Here is a 17,542-nt window from a genome sequence, read left to right as displayed (position 1 = left end):
TTTTCATGTGCATTTTGCCGCAATTTCCTTGTGTTTTTGTTGTGCGACAATTGCTGTAAAAACGCACCACGTTTAGGGTGCCACGAAGAATGAATGAGTCTTGCCTTGATTTTAGCATGATTTGGAATCGCAGCCAGAATTGTGCCAGCGATTCCAAATCGTTAGGTATGAATGGGGCCTCAATGCATTTTTGAAAGTGCAAACACTGCAAGTCCCTGAACATAACCTGGTATCAGCCTCTTGGATGGAATGTGAGGAGAAGAAGCAGCACAAGGAGACAATCAATTCATGTGCTGACAAGAAGCATGATGAAAGGAGGAGAGAGCAGAGTGACAGAGGTGAGCTCATCACTGTGCTGCTTCTTCCTTTACTGTCCAGTCACAGGCAAGGGCATGTTCAGGATGACCTGGGCTCAGAAGATGTTTGTTGAACATCAGAGTGTGGCCATCTAGTAGCACACAAAAGGTACTCTGGGGGGCAGCACAGTGGCTAAATGGTTAGCACTTCCACCCGCCAGTACTAGGGTCCTTGGTTCAAATCCCAACCACGGCACCACCCGCCTGAAGTTTGCATGTTCTCCCTGTGCCTGCTTGGGTTTCTCTGGGTACTCTGGTTTCCTCCCACACTCCAAAGCCAGTAGGTTAATGGGATCCTGTCTAAATTGGCCCTAGTATGAATGTGAGTTAGGGACCTTAGATTGTACGCCCCTTGAGGGTTAGGGACTGATGTGAATGTACAATATATATGTAAAGCACTATATAAGTACCTGTAATAAATAAAATAAATATTCTTTGGATTAGAAGCAAAATATTGCATATACAGTTGCAAGAAAAAGTATGTGAACCCCTTGGGATTACGTGGAGTTTTGCATGAATTGGGTATAAAATGTGCTCTGAACGTCATCTAAGTCACAACAATAGAAGAACACAGTCTGCTGAACATAATACTACACAAACATTAAATGTTGCCATGGTTTAATTGCACATAACATGTAAACATTTACAGTGCAGGGAGGAAAAAGTATGTGAACCTTTGGACTTAATAACTGGTTGACTCTCCTTTTGCAGCAATAACCTCAACCAAACGTTTCCTGTAGTTGCAGATCAGACCTGCACAATGATCTGGAGTAATTTTGGACCACTCCTCTTCACAAAACTGTTTCAGTGTAGCAATATTCTTGGGATGTCTGGTGTGAATCGCTCTCTTAAGGTCATGCCACAGCATTTCAATCGGGTTGAGGTCAGGACTCTGACTGGGCCACTCCAGAAGGCGTATTCTGTGCTGTTGCAGCCATTGTTTTGTTGAATTACTTGTATGCTTTGGGTCATCGTCCTGTTGCATCACCCATCCTCTGCGGAGCTTCAGTTGGCGGACAGATGGTCGTACATTTTCCTGCAAAATGTCTTGATAAACTCTGGAATTCATTTTCCCATCAATGACAACAATCCGTCCAGGACCTGAGGCAGCAAAGCAGCCCCAAACCATGATGCTCCCTCCGCCACGTTTTACAGTGGGGATGAGGTTTTGATGTTGGTGTGCTGTGCCTTTTTTTCTCCAAACATAGTGTTGTGTGTTCTTCCAAACAACTCAATCTTGGTTTCATCTGTCCACAGTATATTTTGCCAGTAGTGCTGTGGAACATCCAGGTGCTCTTTTGCAAACTTCAAACGTGCTGCAATATTCTTTTTGGACAGCAATGACTTCCTCCGTGGTGTCCTCCCATGTACTCCATTCTTGTTTAATGTTTTCCTTATTGTAAATGTGTCAACAAAAATGTTAGCATGTGCCAGAGATTTCTGTAGGTCTTTAGCTGACACTCTGGGATTCTTCTTTACCTCATGCAGCATTCTGCGCTGTGCTCTTGCAGTCATTTTTACAGGACGACCATGCCTAGGGAGAGTAGCAACAGTGCTAAACGTTCTCCATTTGTAGAAAGTCTGTCTTACCGTGGACACATGAACATCAAGGCTTTTGGAGATACTTTTGTAACCCTTTCCAGCTTCATGCAAGTCAACAATTGATCGTAGGTCTTCTGAGAGCTCTTTTCTGTGAGGCATGGTTCACATCAGACAGTGCTTCTTGAAACCAGTAAACCCAAAACAGGTGTGTGTTTTTTAAGGGCAGGACAGCTGTCAGCAACACATCCAATATCCTCACACTGACTGGAGTCAAAGTTGGCTCACTCTTGGCTCCAATTAGCTCTGGGAGAAGTCATTAAGCTAGGGCCTCATATACTTTTTCCTCCCTGCACTGTGAATGTTTACATGTTATGTGCAATTAAACCATGGCAACATCTAATGTTTGTGTAGTATTATGTTCAGCAGACTGTGTTCTTCTATTGTTGTGACTTAGATGACGTTCAGAGCACATTTTATGCCCAATTCATGCAAAACTCCACGTAATCCCAAGGGGTTCACATACTTTTTCTTGCAACTGTATTTTATTGGATTTGCATTATTATGTTGCTGGAGTTCTGCTTTAGAATGACTGAAAAGTATTGAAATAAATATACATTTCCTTCGGGCTACTCATAGATATGAGCGGACAATGACCCAACCATTTAAAAGGCCTGCAGGACCATTGGCAGATGATGCTTAGGAGTAAGAATCAATAAGGAAGTCCTTCTCAAATTGCTACTGTCCAGCCCACAATGAGCCAATGCCTCTATCTGTTCTTTATTCATATGAAAGTTTGCCTGGGGTTTATGAACTGCCCTCTCTCTTTCAATAGACTGAGACCTCCGGCCAGCCTAAAGGAAGGAAACTGTATGAGTATTACCATTGTTTTACAAGTGCCCATTTGTTCTACTTTCTTCAGGACAGACACCAGGCACAGTGACAGTATGGTGAACCTTGTATCACAGACAGCGCTATCCCCTTTCATTATTATTATTATTATTATTATTACATCGAGTTTATATAGCGCCAAAGGGTTTGCTCAGCGCTGTACAATAGAGGGGGGGACAATACATGAAACAGTACAGCAACTACAAACAGCACACGAGGGGTTAGAGGGCCCTACTCTTTCGAGCTTACAATCTAGGAGGGAGGGGGTAGTGGTACAGGAGGAAATGGCTGTGGGGAATGGAGTGGTAGGAGGAATGAAGGAGAATGTCTGTTAGGTGAGGGTGGGGTAGGCTTCCCTGAAGAGGTGGGTTTTCAGGGAGCGCCTGAAGGTGAGGAGGGAAGGTGACAGTCTGATGGATTGGGGTAGTGAGTTCCAGAGGATGGGGGAGGACCTGGAGAAGTCTTGCAGTCGTGCGTGGGAGGAGGAGACCAGGGAGCAAGTTAGAAGGAGGTCCTGTGAAGAGCGAAGGGTACGGGTAGGGTGGTACCTGGGAATCAGGTTGGTGAGGTAGTTAGGGGCAGTGTTGTGAATGGCTTTGTAGGTCAGAGTGAGCAGTTTGAATTTGATGCGTTGGGCAATAGGGAACCAGTGGAGGGATAGGCAGAAGGGGGTGGCAGAGGTGGAGCAGTTGGTGAGGTGGATGAGTCTAGCCGCTGAGTTCAGGATTTAATTTTCCAGACTTTAAAAAACAGCCTTTCTCAATCATTTTACCCCAGTGGAACCTTTGAAATAATTTTCAGATCTCAGGGAACCCCTTCTAAAACCAATTCATTGGTGGTCAGTGAGACAAATGCCCCTTAAATTGGGGGCCAGTGAAAAAAAATGCCCCTTACCTTCAGCTAAAAAAGGGGTGCATGCAGCTGGGTCTGCTACGTGGTGTTGAACCCCCTAACTATGAAGGTACCATCAAATGAGAGGTCAATCAGCCACAGCTCAAGGAAACCCCTGGCAAAATATGTGTCTGACATCTGTAGTTAGTAGTAGTCATATTCAACTGGACATGTTCGGTAATGTTGAAGATGTTTCATAGCTTACCAAGCCACATCTTCCAGTTCAGTGAGCGTTAGGAAGGTACCTCAGCATGTAAATCCAGATATAAGATCTGGGGTATCTTTCTAACCCTAGTTAACAATATAGTATTACGTGAAACTGTAAAAACAGTGACATCATAAAAAAAGGGGAAAATAGATTTAGCCAACCGGCTTCTATCCACTAACTTACCAGTGGGGTGTAGGTTACTGTACCTTATAAATATAGAGCAAAAAGAACATTTAAGGAAAGACCCTTAAACAAAAAGAAGGTACCACTAGTGACCCAAGTAGTTTAAGTAAAAATCAGCCTTCATTATGGATTCATTTGGCTAATGGCCAGTACTGTGTGCAGACAATGATTATCTCTAATGCTGTGCCTCTACCCTGCTTCTATATTCACAATTAGATTACTATCTCATTACACTCAGTTTTTTTGACATAGCATCGAGTGTTGTTTACTTGAGTATACAGCCACTTAGGGAACCATGTGTGTCCGGACTCCCTATTTAATTGACAACGTTGTCATGATTTTAAAGGTGATGGGTGGAGACTAATTTTTTCAATGTGAGTTCTCCCGATTTTTGATTTTCAAATTGTGTTCCAATAAAGGTAGATTTTTAGTTGAACTACTTGGGTCACTAGTAGTACCTTCTTTTTGTTTAAGGGTCTTTCTTTAAATTTTATTTTTATTTTCCTAACCCTCACTGGGGCTTGGACAAGCTATGAAACACTTTTAACAGTTGAATAGAACTAATAAACAGTAGTGGAACTACCAGGGTCGCAAAGGTCGCACGTGCGACTGAGCCCTAGCATTCCACCACCGTCAAGAACCATAAGGCTCAGTTCACATTGCTGCTACCTCACAGTCATGCAACTTTCTTGCTATTTCTTTGCAACTTTTGTGATTTAACATTGCAGTCTATGGCACTCAAATCTCATCAAAGGTGCAGAAAAGTAGTACAGAAACCTTTTTTTTTTGTCACTACAACTTGAGTCACGTTGATTACGATGGTAGCCATTAAAATGAATGTGTTTTGACTTGTCTTGCAACTTTATGTGTTGCAAGTCACAGCATTATGAACCAGGGCTTAAAAAGGGCCCCATGGCGGAAGTAAAGGACCCTGGGATTAGTGTTAAGGATCCCGGGCTTAGAGGGAAAGGCCCCAGTGGTCGGGGGTGCCCTTCATAGTTTCTTGCATTGGGGTCATGAAGGTTCTAGTTACGCATCTGCTACTAGCTATTATGACCTAAAAAACTTCCTAGACATGTCTGCTATCTATAATACTTCAGATAAACGTAGGAAGCAAAATGTTAACATTCTTAGCTAACAGTAAAGAAACACACCACTAAAAAAGAAAAGGTTTCCATTTTATCTTCAACTGTGCAACCTTTCCATTCTTTAAAACTGCATAAAAATGGAGGGACTGTAAAATCATATCAGTTCTGTAAAGGCTGTTAAAGTTAAGGAAAAAATATTTCTTGAGCTATTTATTCAGCAGTAATGTAAATCATAGAGACCTTCAGAAATGAATGATCGCCAAGGATTATGCACAAGAATGCCCAGATATTTTTTTTACCTGTTATAGTATGTACTATATATTAATATAAACTCGATCACAAAATTTTGTGTCCCCACTGGGACAATTTTCCCTCACCTCCCGTGTGGTCTTCAAGGCTGGAAGTGAGCAGATGTTCCTCAGCAGAGTTTAAACCTTCCCCACTTTATCCAAAACTTAAAATAGACAAAAATGTTTTGGTTGACATTGCAATTTTTTTCATGTGAGACCAGGGGCGGACTGACAACTCATGGGGCCTCTGGGTAATAGGGGATCATGGGGCCCCTGTGTCCTTGCCCAAACTCAAAAAAGCCTATGAAAAAGGTACCAGGGGCATCTCATGGGGCCCCCTACTGACCCCGGGCCCTCGGGCAGTGCCCGAGTTTCCAAATGGTCGGTCCGCCCCTGTGTGAGACTAACCTACAGCAGCAAGGGATCATACTTTTTCCAGTAATGGTTTTTGCTTTATTAAAGGACTTTTAAAGGAAATATGTTGCTGCCACAGCTTATCTTCATCTTAAAATGGTAGTTGCCTGGCTTCAATACCTTCTGGGATGGAATGGACCTAGAATAAGCATGCAGCAAGTGAACACCTGTTCTGCATATTTGTTGTGGGTAGCAACTCAGATCGAGAATGGACCCACCTCCCAAGCCTCCCTTGTTTTTTAATTGGATGGGAAGAACTACTAACCAAGAGGGAAACTTGGCAAATCAGAGGGCAGGCCTGAAGCATGGCTTTTACAGGAAAACTCAAGTGTATATACCTTTAGCTTCCTATATGTCTGGATCTGCTGATATGACATGCAATTTTTACTAAAGGTAAACTTTTATGTTTCATTTTTTTAACTATATCCTTTAAATTGCCTTCATATTTTAACACTCCTCCCCCTTAAGCTTTACAAACAATAACACACCAAGCAATCAGAACTAAGCAAATAAACACTTTGCTTTTGACAATCAGGGACTGCCAGTATGTTTTGAGGGCATCTTGCAGGTCATTACTACCAAAGGAAATTTCACAGCAACCATACTTCACAGCTGTACATAAAGCGGTATTAAACCCAAAACAAAAAACGTAATATATGGCAGCTTACCAATCATTAGATGTAATGGCTGCATTAGTTTTCTTTTTTAAGCTTTCTTCCCTTTGTTCTCACCTGATGATCTGACCAGTAACACACCCCCTGTACTAAAGTGACCCCACTCTGGATGAAGGAGCACAGGGGCACCTTTGGACAGCAGCATTGTCATTCTGGGGGAGAGGAGTGTTAGATAGAGTATACTATCAGATTTAAATACAGTAACAAATTGAGGCCATACTCCTACTGTGCGAGCAGTTACAGCAATCATTTTTTTTCCTTTTGGGATAAATTGTTTACCTAAATAAATAAAAGCTAATCATTGTAAGTACCCCTGCTAGTGTTAGATGGTTTGTCTAATCTCTGCAACTGATACATTCTGCTGCAGAGCGTGTTCATTAAATAAAAAACAATCAAAAACAACAGGCTCACTGACCGGAATACCAGATGAAAGTAGAAGGAAGAAAGCCTAAAAAAAGGAAACTAATGCAGCCTTCACATCTAGGAAATGGTAAGTTGCAATATAATAAATGTTTGCTTCCAAGTTTAATACCACTTTAGTATTATTATGCCTACATGGCAATTCCAGCCCTGCAAACACTGTATACAGCACTAAGTGTGGGTCCTGCCGTTGTGTATATAGGGGGCTATTGGGAGACAAGTTTATATGAATGGAGTTCCAAGATTACCCTTCAAACTTCAAATCCTTTTCTTTAGGACATGATGATGGTAAAGTCAATTTTAAATACATTGACAATCCACTGTGAAAGTTATATATGCGTAACATCCAATTTCATCTCCGTTTTTGTGCGTGAATCCTTTGCATACAAAGCTTTGTGTTATACTTGGCTGCATTGCAGAGCTCAGAACTTTTATGTCCAAGAGGAGGAAATTACATGAGTCATAGAGCTGTGAGCAAGCATCTGCTTGTTCAGCTCCATGCTGGACAGACACTGGGCACTGTGACAGACTAGTGAAACTCATCATTGTACGGCAGACAATGCTATTCCCTTTCATTCTCCAGACCTTAGAAAGAAAGCAGTTTAGAATTCCGCCCCCAGGTAAAAATAAAAAGGGAGGTTATTATAATACCAGAGTGCCAGCTAATACTTAAAAAGGCACAAAGGCTTTTCAAGCATTTATAGTATTTAGCACTCCTGTGCAGGTAAACCCTGAAGCCTGTAAAAACAGCATGTGCAAAAGACGTGAATGGGCCCAAAATGACTCACTGATCTGCTCTTAGTTCATCAAATTTGTAGCTGATTTATGACTACAAATCAGTTACAAGTCTGAATCTGTCACTCACCCCATTGTCTGTTACTTAAAGCCTATGTTTAGTCAAAACCAAAAAACATACATCAACACCAGGGATGGTACTCACAGTCCATGCAAAGTGTCCCTTGTGCTGCTGCCAGCAGACTTAGGTTAATATTGGCCATGGGACCTGTCACCAGCATTTATAAACCGTCCTGTTTATGCCTACCCTTCCTGCTTCCCTTCACAGACGCTGTACTACAGCTCCTATCATTAAAAAGTGATCTATAAATGGACGACGGGCAGATGAATAAAAGGTCCTCTCCCCCCAATTAAAGTGGAAAAAAAACGCAAACCTTTTTTTTTTAATCTTGGCATTAAACACCCGTCCGTTGTTATTGTTGTCTGTTACCCCATTCGGTAGAATTACCCTCTCTATTTCTCCTGTTTACTGTAATTGTCGAAAGTAAAATTAACCACTTCCAGACCGGACACTTTTACCCCCTTCCTGACCAGGGCAATTTTCAGCTTTCAGCGCTATCACACTTTGAATGACAATTGCGCAGTCATGCAACACTGTACCCAAATTAATTTTTTAACATTTTTTCGAGACAGATAAAGCTTTATTTTGGTGGTATTTATTCACCACTGGGATTTTTATTTTTTTTGCTATGTAAATGAAAAAGTTCAAAAATTTTGAAAAAAAGTGTTTTTTTTATAACATTTTGCAAATAAATAATATTTAATCATAAATCTTGGCCAAAATTTATTCCGTTATCTCTTTAGTAAAAAAAAAAAATCCAAATTAGCTTATAACCAAAAATTATAATTTTTAAACATTTTTTTTTACATTTTTATTTTATTTTTTTATATTATTATTATTATTTTTTTTACATACTGTCACCCTAGCAGTACAGTGTCACCATCGTGACACTGTACTACTTGTGGGGGCTGATGAAGATTTTTTTTTTTTTTTTTTTACACTGATTGCTTTTACACCCACATAGGATGTAAAAGCAATCATTTCTCTTTCTCCCTGTCTGCATTCTTGCACTCATTGAGAAGTACTGAGTGAGCTGTGATTGGTCACAGCTTGTCACATGGTACAAGGCTGTTGTGAATAGCCTTGTACCATGTGACCTCTGTGATCATTCACAGATTTCACACGTAGTAAGCAATGATGTCACAAGTGACATCTTGCTTACTACTTTGCATGTGATCACTGATTGGCCAATCAGTGATCACATGATCGAGACCTCGCACAGAGGTCCCGTCCGATAATTGGTGTTTCACTGTGTCCGGAGGACACAGCGGGCACCAGATCGCGGTGCTGCGCGCTCCCAGGGAGCGCGCAAAAGTAAGGTGCGGGGAGGCCGTTTAAAAATCCAAATTTGGGTTGACATCATAACAGTAATAGAGAAGAAATCTTCCATTGGAGACACTAGTTCTGAATATACCCCAGGATTCCCTCACTTTGGAGGGATTTCCTCTCACTTCCTGTTTTGGCTGTAGGACAGGAAGTGAAAGTAAATCTCCCCTATGGGACACAGATGGCAAAACACACCTGACAGGGGTTATAATCTTCCCTTACTTTATCTAAAGTGAAAAAAAAGCTTTGCTTTTAGTTAGCAATGTAAGAGTGTAAGCAGTCTGATAAGTGACATGTCGCTCAAAGGGGTCTGCCGATTAAAAGACACCATGTAGTCTGTGTTCAAGTTCTCCAATTCCAGGGAAGTAATCTCACCATTGGACATGCTTCCCATAGAAAGTTGTCACCTCCTCTTTGAAGCTGAGGTGAGTAGAGACTTGGTCCTCCATGCAGAGTAAGGGACGCTCAAAGAAAGTTATTTTGGAGTAGCCAACATTATGATGTCACCCTGTGAAGAGAGAGTGCCCAGGGTCTGTGCCATTGAAAAGAAATCTTCCAGAAAGAAGTCTACTACAACTGGGTGGACACTTTTCACTGCATTCACACCAAAAAGATCAATGCACAAAAGTAAGAGGTTTACAGTGGTTGGAGAGGGACTGGAGATAGAGAGACCTTTGCGATAAGAAACTGTGTAGTAAAGAGAGTTTGGGGAAGAAGTCCACCAGATATGGTAACCATATTTGAATGAAAGTTAAGGGTCCCCCCCCCCACACACCTTAAGGCCTAAAGAGAAAAAACGGTGGTTAATTGCTGTCCACACCTGGAGAGGCACAAGTGGAACACATGGTCTGGTAATGTCCTATCCATCATGAACATGAGAAACACTCAAGGAGCGATGGTTATTCTGAGAATAAAGGAGAAATTCTGGCGCACAGAGGTGAAGTTATTCCAAAATAATACAGAATGGATTATGAACAAAATGCCTGTAGAAGGAGCTAGAGGCTCAGAGCGCATAGCCTGTGTCCTTTGCCTGTGTTCCTGGTAACTTTTGTGTTCTACATCCAGCCCTCCGCTTCTTCCGGTGATATCACTTCCGCCGGTGCATTCCACACTGGTCAGCGTAGAGTCTTTCTAGTCCAGACAGCATTGGACCTGCTCTGCTGCACCCCATGACATCGGGGTGGTCTCCCAAATAGCATACATGGCTCCACACTGTCCCAGCTTACATCCATGGCACCCTAGGTGTATGACCGGCAGTACTTGCAAGACGGAGCGGAGTGGCCAAAAAGGAGCTTGTTATTTTCTTTTGAGAATTTTTAATCATATATTATTCCATACAGCACCTAATTACTGCACTTAGACTGGCGCTCCTGTTCTTCTCTTTTTTGGTGGTCATTCTGAAACCTACAGAGAGGCACACTGAGGGAAAGGCATAGTCCTGGGGTGGACGGTGCTCATCTGCAGCTGATAAGTGAGTGCTGGAAAACAGCATTTGCCATACTACATCACCGACCTAATATCCAAGTACCACCCAACACGCACACTCCGCTCCTCACAAGACCTCCTTCTCCCTAGTTCCCTGGTCTCCTCCTCCCATGCCCACCTCCAGGACTTCTCCATGCTGTCACCCAGCCTCTGGAATTCCCTGCCCCAACCCATCAGATTATCACCTACTCTCCTCTCCTTTAGGCGCACCCTGAAAACCCACCTCTCCAGGGAAGCCTACCCCACCCCCTGCTAACTTGCCGACCTCCTCCACTCTTCCTACCACTCCATCCCCCACAGCTTTCTCCTCCTGTACCACTATCCCCTCCCTCCTAGATTGTAAGCTCGAAAGAGCAGGGCTCTCGATCCCCTCATGTTTTGCATTGTATTGTTATTGTTCTGTCACATGTTCTGTCCCCCTTTGTAATGTACAGCGCTGAGCAAACTATTGGCGCTTTATAAATACTGTATAATAATAATAATAATAATGCTAGACATTCCTCTCTGCCTTAGTAATCTCTATCTTTATACACGTGTTACACAAAAAATTGATACACTACATGATTTGCAGGTGTGAAAGTGACAGCATGTTTCGCATTAAAAGCGGAAGTGATGTAACATTATTTTGCTTCTGCTGTGTGATGAGACACCTAGCTAACAGGTGGGAAGCCTCATTTTCCTTGTTCACTGTGTGTGCTGCTTGTAATATGGAGTCATGTCAGAGCTCAGTGAGCTTCAAAAAGAGAACATTGTTCGTACCCACTTAGCTGGTGCCTCTAACTGAGGTTGCCAATTTATTTGCCATGTCACGAGGTACAGTTATGACGGCATATACAGTTTCTGTGAAAACATCGTCTGATAAGCATAAGTACGGTCAACATGGTCAACTGACCGAAAGAGACAAAAGGACATTGCGCAGGATTGTGACCCGGAATAAGAAAACAACATCTGCAAAATTGACTGCAGAGCTCAATCTCAGTGAATATATACAGTATATATTTGCCTGAAGTTCCCTATAGGAACACAAACACTTCCTGTGTTGGCCAACATGAACAGCATGTGAAACCCAAGAAGAAGAATGACTTCATGATGAAAGTAATTAAACCCAAAACAAACAAAGAATGTGCGCCAAGTTTTATAACAAATACTTCTAGAGGTTCTTGTAAGTAGAGCATGAACTGATAATCCGAATACACCTTCCTACTTGTAACATTTTCTATGTATGCCTTATTTCTTTAGTTTATTAAATGTTTTTGCTCCACGTTTTATAGAGCATGAACAAATAATGTGAGTTTAGAACGCAGAGAAAGGGACTTTACTAAATGCATTGAAAATACCTTCTCAGATCACATTTTGACACAGCTAATATAAATGTAATTATAAGATGTGAACATGTTTTTCGTTCTAAAGTATATTGTTCTCATCAGTTATACGGTCAATAGAAACACAGATCTTAGATGCTGTCTGGCTGGTGAACATCCTTTACAAACTGTTGCACACAGGGGCGGACTGATCATTTGGAAACTCTGGCACTGCCCGGGGTCAGTAGGGGGCCCCATGAGATGCCCCTGGTACCTTTTTCATAGGCTTTTTTGAGTTTGGGCAAGGACACAGGGGCCCCATGATCCCCTATTGCCCGGGGGCCCCATGAGTTGTCAGTCCGCCCCTGGTTGCATATGTACTGGCCCTGGCCATGATAGCTATGTCTGTCACCCCAGCCATCCAATGAGTGCACATGAATAGGACCCGGTGGTGGAAGCAAAACTGTTAGGCTGCATGCAGGGCAGCACACTGAAGATTACTGAAATTGTGAAATAGAAACAATTATTATACAGGATTAATGGTAAGTATTGGACAGGATGGGTTGCATTTAAGGGGTGGGGGTATGCCTTAAAGGACAAATTGAACCAAAGGTACAGTTATCCTTAAAGGCAAAGTTCACCTAAAGGAACCTGTACTCTGCTAGCTCTGTTTAACCTGCATTTGCAACACTCCCACCTAGAAAGCAGTTAAAATCAATAAGAGAGTGCAAAGACCTCTTTTTTTCACAATCCCTATATAGCCTTGGCCATATAAAAATACTGGACCACTTAGCCTATAATAATCTTGTCTCTTGTGTATCTCTTGCTTCTCCATAACTGCCACAACCTGGACTCATTTCTAAAAAGTGAAATAAAAATGTTTCTGGTATTCTAAGAAGCTAAAATGTACCAGGACACATAACATATGCACTTTGTGGTTTGCACATTTCTTGTGCATAGGACAGTCCATTAAAAATTAATGTGCTGCCCTAAAATGCAACGCACAGGAACGTGCAAAAAGCGTGCAGCTCAGACACACCTTCTAGTGTGAACGAGACCTAAAGAGTCTCTGTTACCACCTCAAAAAAGTGTTTTTTTTTATCCCCAGTAGTAATTCAGAGGCCAACGAGAGCTGTCAAGAACTCTTCAAGGGAGCAAAGATTTGACTCTCCACCTGTTGGAAAGGTATAAAGTATACTATATATAATCAACGGCCACTTTATTAGGTACCCTCTGCTAGTATCGGATTGGACCCCCTTTTGCCTTCAGAACTGCCCTAATTCTTCGTGGTATAGATTCAACAAGGTGCTGGAAACATTCCTCAGAGATTTTAGTCGATATTGACATGATAGCATCACACAGTTGCTGCAGCTTTTTTGGCTGCACATCCTGGAACAATTGATACAAGACAGGATGGATCCATGCTTTCATGTCGTAATTAGCAATTTGTGTTACCAAGAAATTGAACAGGTGTACATAAAAAAATTGGCCGGTGAGTGTATACTACAGTTGTGGCCAAAATTATTCAACCCCCAATGCTGTAAAGGGGTTTAGGGACTATAGTGTACATTTGGAATTGTATTCAGAATCAAATCCTACAAGGACGTTGTAACTACCCAAATGCAACTAAAATGACATCAATTGTTTATGTAATACAGTAGTAAATGGTTCTTATGTGGTTTCTTCATTGCCACAATTATTCAACCCCTTAAAGACTACCACTCTGAAGAACAGAGGTTCATACAGGTGCTTTCCATCAGGTATTGAAAACACCTGTGGATGTCACCGAGCAGCAATCAAGCATAATAAGCACCAATTAGGCAGCTTTAAAATGACTGTGATACTCAGCTCCTTCTAGACATTTACTGGTGTGGTTACAAACATGGTGAAGGCAAGAGAATGGTCCAGGAAGACAAGAGAAGAGGTGATTTCTCTTCACAGGAAGGGCAATGGCTATAAGAAGATTGCAAAGATGTTAAACATACCAAGAGACACCTTAGGAAGCATCATTCGCAAATTCAAGGCAAAGGGCACTGTTGAAACGCTACCTGGTCGTGGCAGAAAGAAGATGCTGACTTCGACTGCTGTGCGCTACCTGAAGCGTAGAGTGGAGAGAAGTCCCCGTGTGACTGCTGAGGAACTGAGAAAAGATTTGTCAGATGTGGGTACAGAAGTTTCAGCCCAGACAATAAGACGCACACTGCGTAATGAAGGCCTCCGTGCCAGAACTCCCAGGCGTACCCCCTTGCTGTCTCCAAAGAATAAGAAGAGTCGACTGCAGTATGCCAAAAGCCATGTGGACAAACCACAAAAGTTGTGGGATAGTGTTCTGTGGACTGATGAAACAAAATTAGAACTGTTTGGGCCCATGGATCAACGCTATGTTTGGAGGAGGAAGAACAAGGCCTATGATGAAAAGAACACCTTGCCTACTGTGAAGCATGGTGGAGGGTCAATCATGCTTTGGGGCTGTTTTGCTTCTGCAGGTACAGGGAAGCTTCAGCGTGTGCAAGGTACCATGAATTCTCTTCAGTACCAGGAGATATTGGATGGAAACGTGATGCAGTCCGTCACACACCTGAGCCTTGGGAGACGTTGGACCTTTCAACAGGACAATGATCCCAAGCATACCTCCAAGTCCACTAGAGCATGGTTGCAGAGGAAAGGCTGGAACATTTTGGAGTGGCCATCGCAGTCACCAGACTTAAATCCGATTGAGAACCTCTGGTGGGACTTAAAGAAAGCAGTTGCAGTGCGCAAGCCTAAGAATGTGACTGAACTGGAGGCCTTTGCCCATGAAGAATGGGCGAAGATACCCGTAGATCGCTGCAAGACACTTGTGTCAAGCTATGCTTCACGTTTAAAAGCTGTTATAACTGTAAAAGGATGCTGTACTAAGTACTAAGATTGAATGTCACTTGGGGGTTGAATAAAACTGATAATGCTGTGAGCACAGAAAAGACATTTGTGGTTATTTCATTATAACTGTTATGTTATATTTGTCTGACCTACAAGTGCCTCTTTAATGTAAATGTAAGCAAGATGACTGAATGATCAAAAGCAATGTCAAACTGGCCAAAACACTCAATTTCAGTGGGGGTTGAATAATTTTGGCCACAACTGTATATACACTATATTACCAAAAGTATTGGGCCAGCCCTCCAAATCATTGGATTCAGGTGTTTCAATCACCTCCATGGCAACAGGTGTATAAAATCAAGCCCCTAGGCATGCAGACTGCTTCTACAAACATCTATAAAAGAATGGGTCGCTCTCAGGAGCTCAGTGACTCCAAGCGTGGTCCCGTGATCAGTGGCCACCTGTGCAATAAGTCCATCCGTGACATTTCCTGGCTACTAAATATTCCACACTCAACTGTTAGTGGGATTATAACAAAGTGGAAGCAACTGGGAACAGCAGCAACTCAGCCAAGAAGTGGTAGGCCACGTAACATTACATAGCGGGGTCAGCGCATGCTAAAGACCTCCGAACTTGGTGTGGCCTTCAGATTAGCACAACAGTACATAGAGAGCTTCATGGAATGGGTTTCCATGGCTGAGCAGCTGCATCCAAGCCTTACGTCACCAAGTGCAATGCAAAGCGTCGGATTCCGTGGTGTAAAGCACGCCACCACTGGACTCTAGAGCAGTGAAGAAGTGTTCGCTGGAGTGACAAATCACGCTTCTCTGTCTGGCAATCTGATGGACATGTCTGGGTTTGGCTGTTGCCAGCAGAACGGTACTTGCCTGACTGCATTGTGCCAAGTGTACAGTTTGGTGAAAGGAGGATTATGGTGTGGAGTTTGACTTTCAGGGGTTGGGCTTTGCCTCTTAGTTCCAGTGAAGGAAACTCTTAAAGTGGAGTTCCACTCGACCTATAAAAAAAAAAAGTCAGCAGCTACAGAAACTGTAGCTGCTGACTTTTAAAAAACACTTTTTTCACTTACCTGTCCCTCGGTCCCGTGGTGTGTCCCCTGCAGGTCGTTTCACCGGCTGTCCTGGATTATAGGAGGCCGGCATCTTCAGTGTGGGCACCCGGCTGTGATAGCTTGCGGCTTCATAGCCAGGTACTCACTGCGCATGCGCGAGTAGCGCTGCGCTTCGTGAATGGTCCTGTAGTCTTCTGGGACCTGTCACATGTCCCAAAAGACTACAGGGAGGGAGGGAGGACACCTTCCGTTTCCAATCGCCTAGGCAGTAGGAGCGGGTACCTGTCAGCCCCCCCCCCCCGCTCCTTAATGGGGAGCGGGGGACATTGTGGACAATTTCATGCTCCCAACTTTGTAGTAACAGACATGGATGAGCCAGTTTGGGCTGGAGGAACTTGACTGGGTTGCACAGAGTCCTGACCTCAACCCCATAGAACACCTTTGGGATGAATTAGAGTGGAGACTGTGAGCCAGGCCTTCTCATCCGACATCAGTGCCTGACCTCACAAATGCACTTCTGGAAGAATGGTCAAACTTTCCCATAGACACCCTCCTAAACCTTTAAACCTTCTGGACAGCCTTCCCAGAAGAGTTGAAGCATTTATAGCTGCATAGGGCGGGCCAACTCAATATTGAACCCTACGGACTAATGCAGGAATGCCATTAAAGATCATGTGCGTGTAAAGGCAGGTGCCCCAATACTTTTGGCAGTATAGTGTGTGTGTGTATATATAGAGAGAGAGAGAGAGAGAGAGAGACAGTATATAAATTATATATAAAGCCTTTTTTTACAAGGTGATTGCAGTTTTTATGTTAGGGTAGCAACAAGGTCACAAGACAGCATACCTGGTACTTCAGGTGCAGCCTGGCCAGACTTCAGCAAATCTTACTGTCAGGTCTGACTACATCTGACTATTATACCAAACTTTAGCACAAAATTCTCTCATAGGGAATCATTGTTTTTTTATTATTTACATGTATTCCTTGCCAATCAAATAGGACATGCACAGGCCTGAGTTGCGTGCTGATGGCAGACACTAAAAAATGTCATCTAACAAAGCTGCCATCAGAATGACATGAAAGAAAAGCTTTGTTAATTGACTGTTTTATCATCCACCGGCAGTCTGGACCATGTCAGATATCAGCCCTGAGCTGAGCCAGGAGAAATGTCAGCCTGTATAACGGGACCTACAGCCTAACACTGCGATGACATCTCTACTCTGACAGGAGGACACTATCAAGTGAGTAACATGCTGTATCTACGCCAAGATACATCCATCTTTTATCATAATGAGAAAGAACGCCTGAAGCTCTTGAAGGGCCTGTAATGTATAATCTCTCCCAGTGTAGAGGAGACGATTAGAGAAGGCATGCAGTATGAATACAAGTCATACAATTGAAATACAAAGAAGTGATATGATGACAATTGCGTGATCATGCAACGTTGCACCCAAATTAAGTTTACGTCCTTTTTTTCCCACAAATAGACCTTTCTATTTATTTGATCGCCTGTGTGGTTTTTATTTTTTGCGCCATAAACAAATATTTTTGACTTTTTGCTATTAAACATGTCCAGTAAAAAAATTTAAAAAATCAAATTCTGTAATTTTAGGGCAAAACGTATTCTACTATATGTCTTTGCTAAAAAAAAAAAATCCCAATACATGTAAATGAATTGGTTTACGTGAAAGT

General features: G+C 42.6%; 1 protein-coding gene across 4 annotated transcripts in view; it reads right to left on the bottom strand.

The window, feature by feature from the left end:
- FLNA (filamin A) overlaps positions 1 to 17,542 on the bottom strand; it is a 178,321-nt gene that overhangs the window by 139,761 nt on the left and 21,018 nt on the right. The gene's annotated exons all lie outside the window — the stretch shown is intronic.

The sequence above is a fragment of the Staurois parvus genome, unplaced genomic scaffold (assembly GCF_062004578.1).
Source record: "Staurois parvus isolate SC_StPar_1 unplaced genomic scaffold, SC_StPar_1.0 ptg000140l, whole genome shotgun sequence".
Taxonomy (NCBI): domain Eukaryota; kingdom Metazoa; phylum Chordata; class Amphibia; order Anura; family Ranidae; genus Staurois; species Staurois parvus.
Note: the sequence above shows the minus strand (reverse complement) of the source record. Positions and strands in the feature narration are given on the sequence as shown.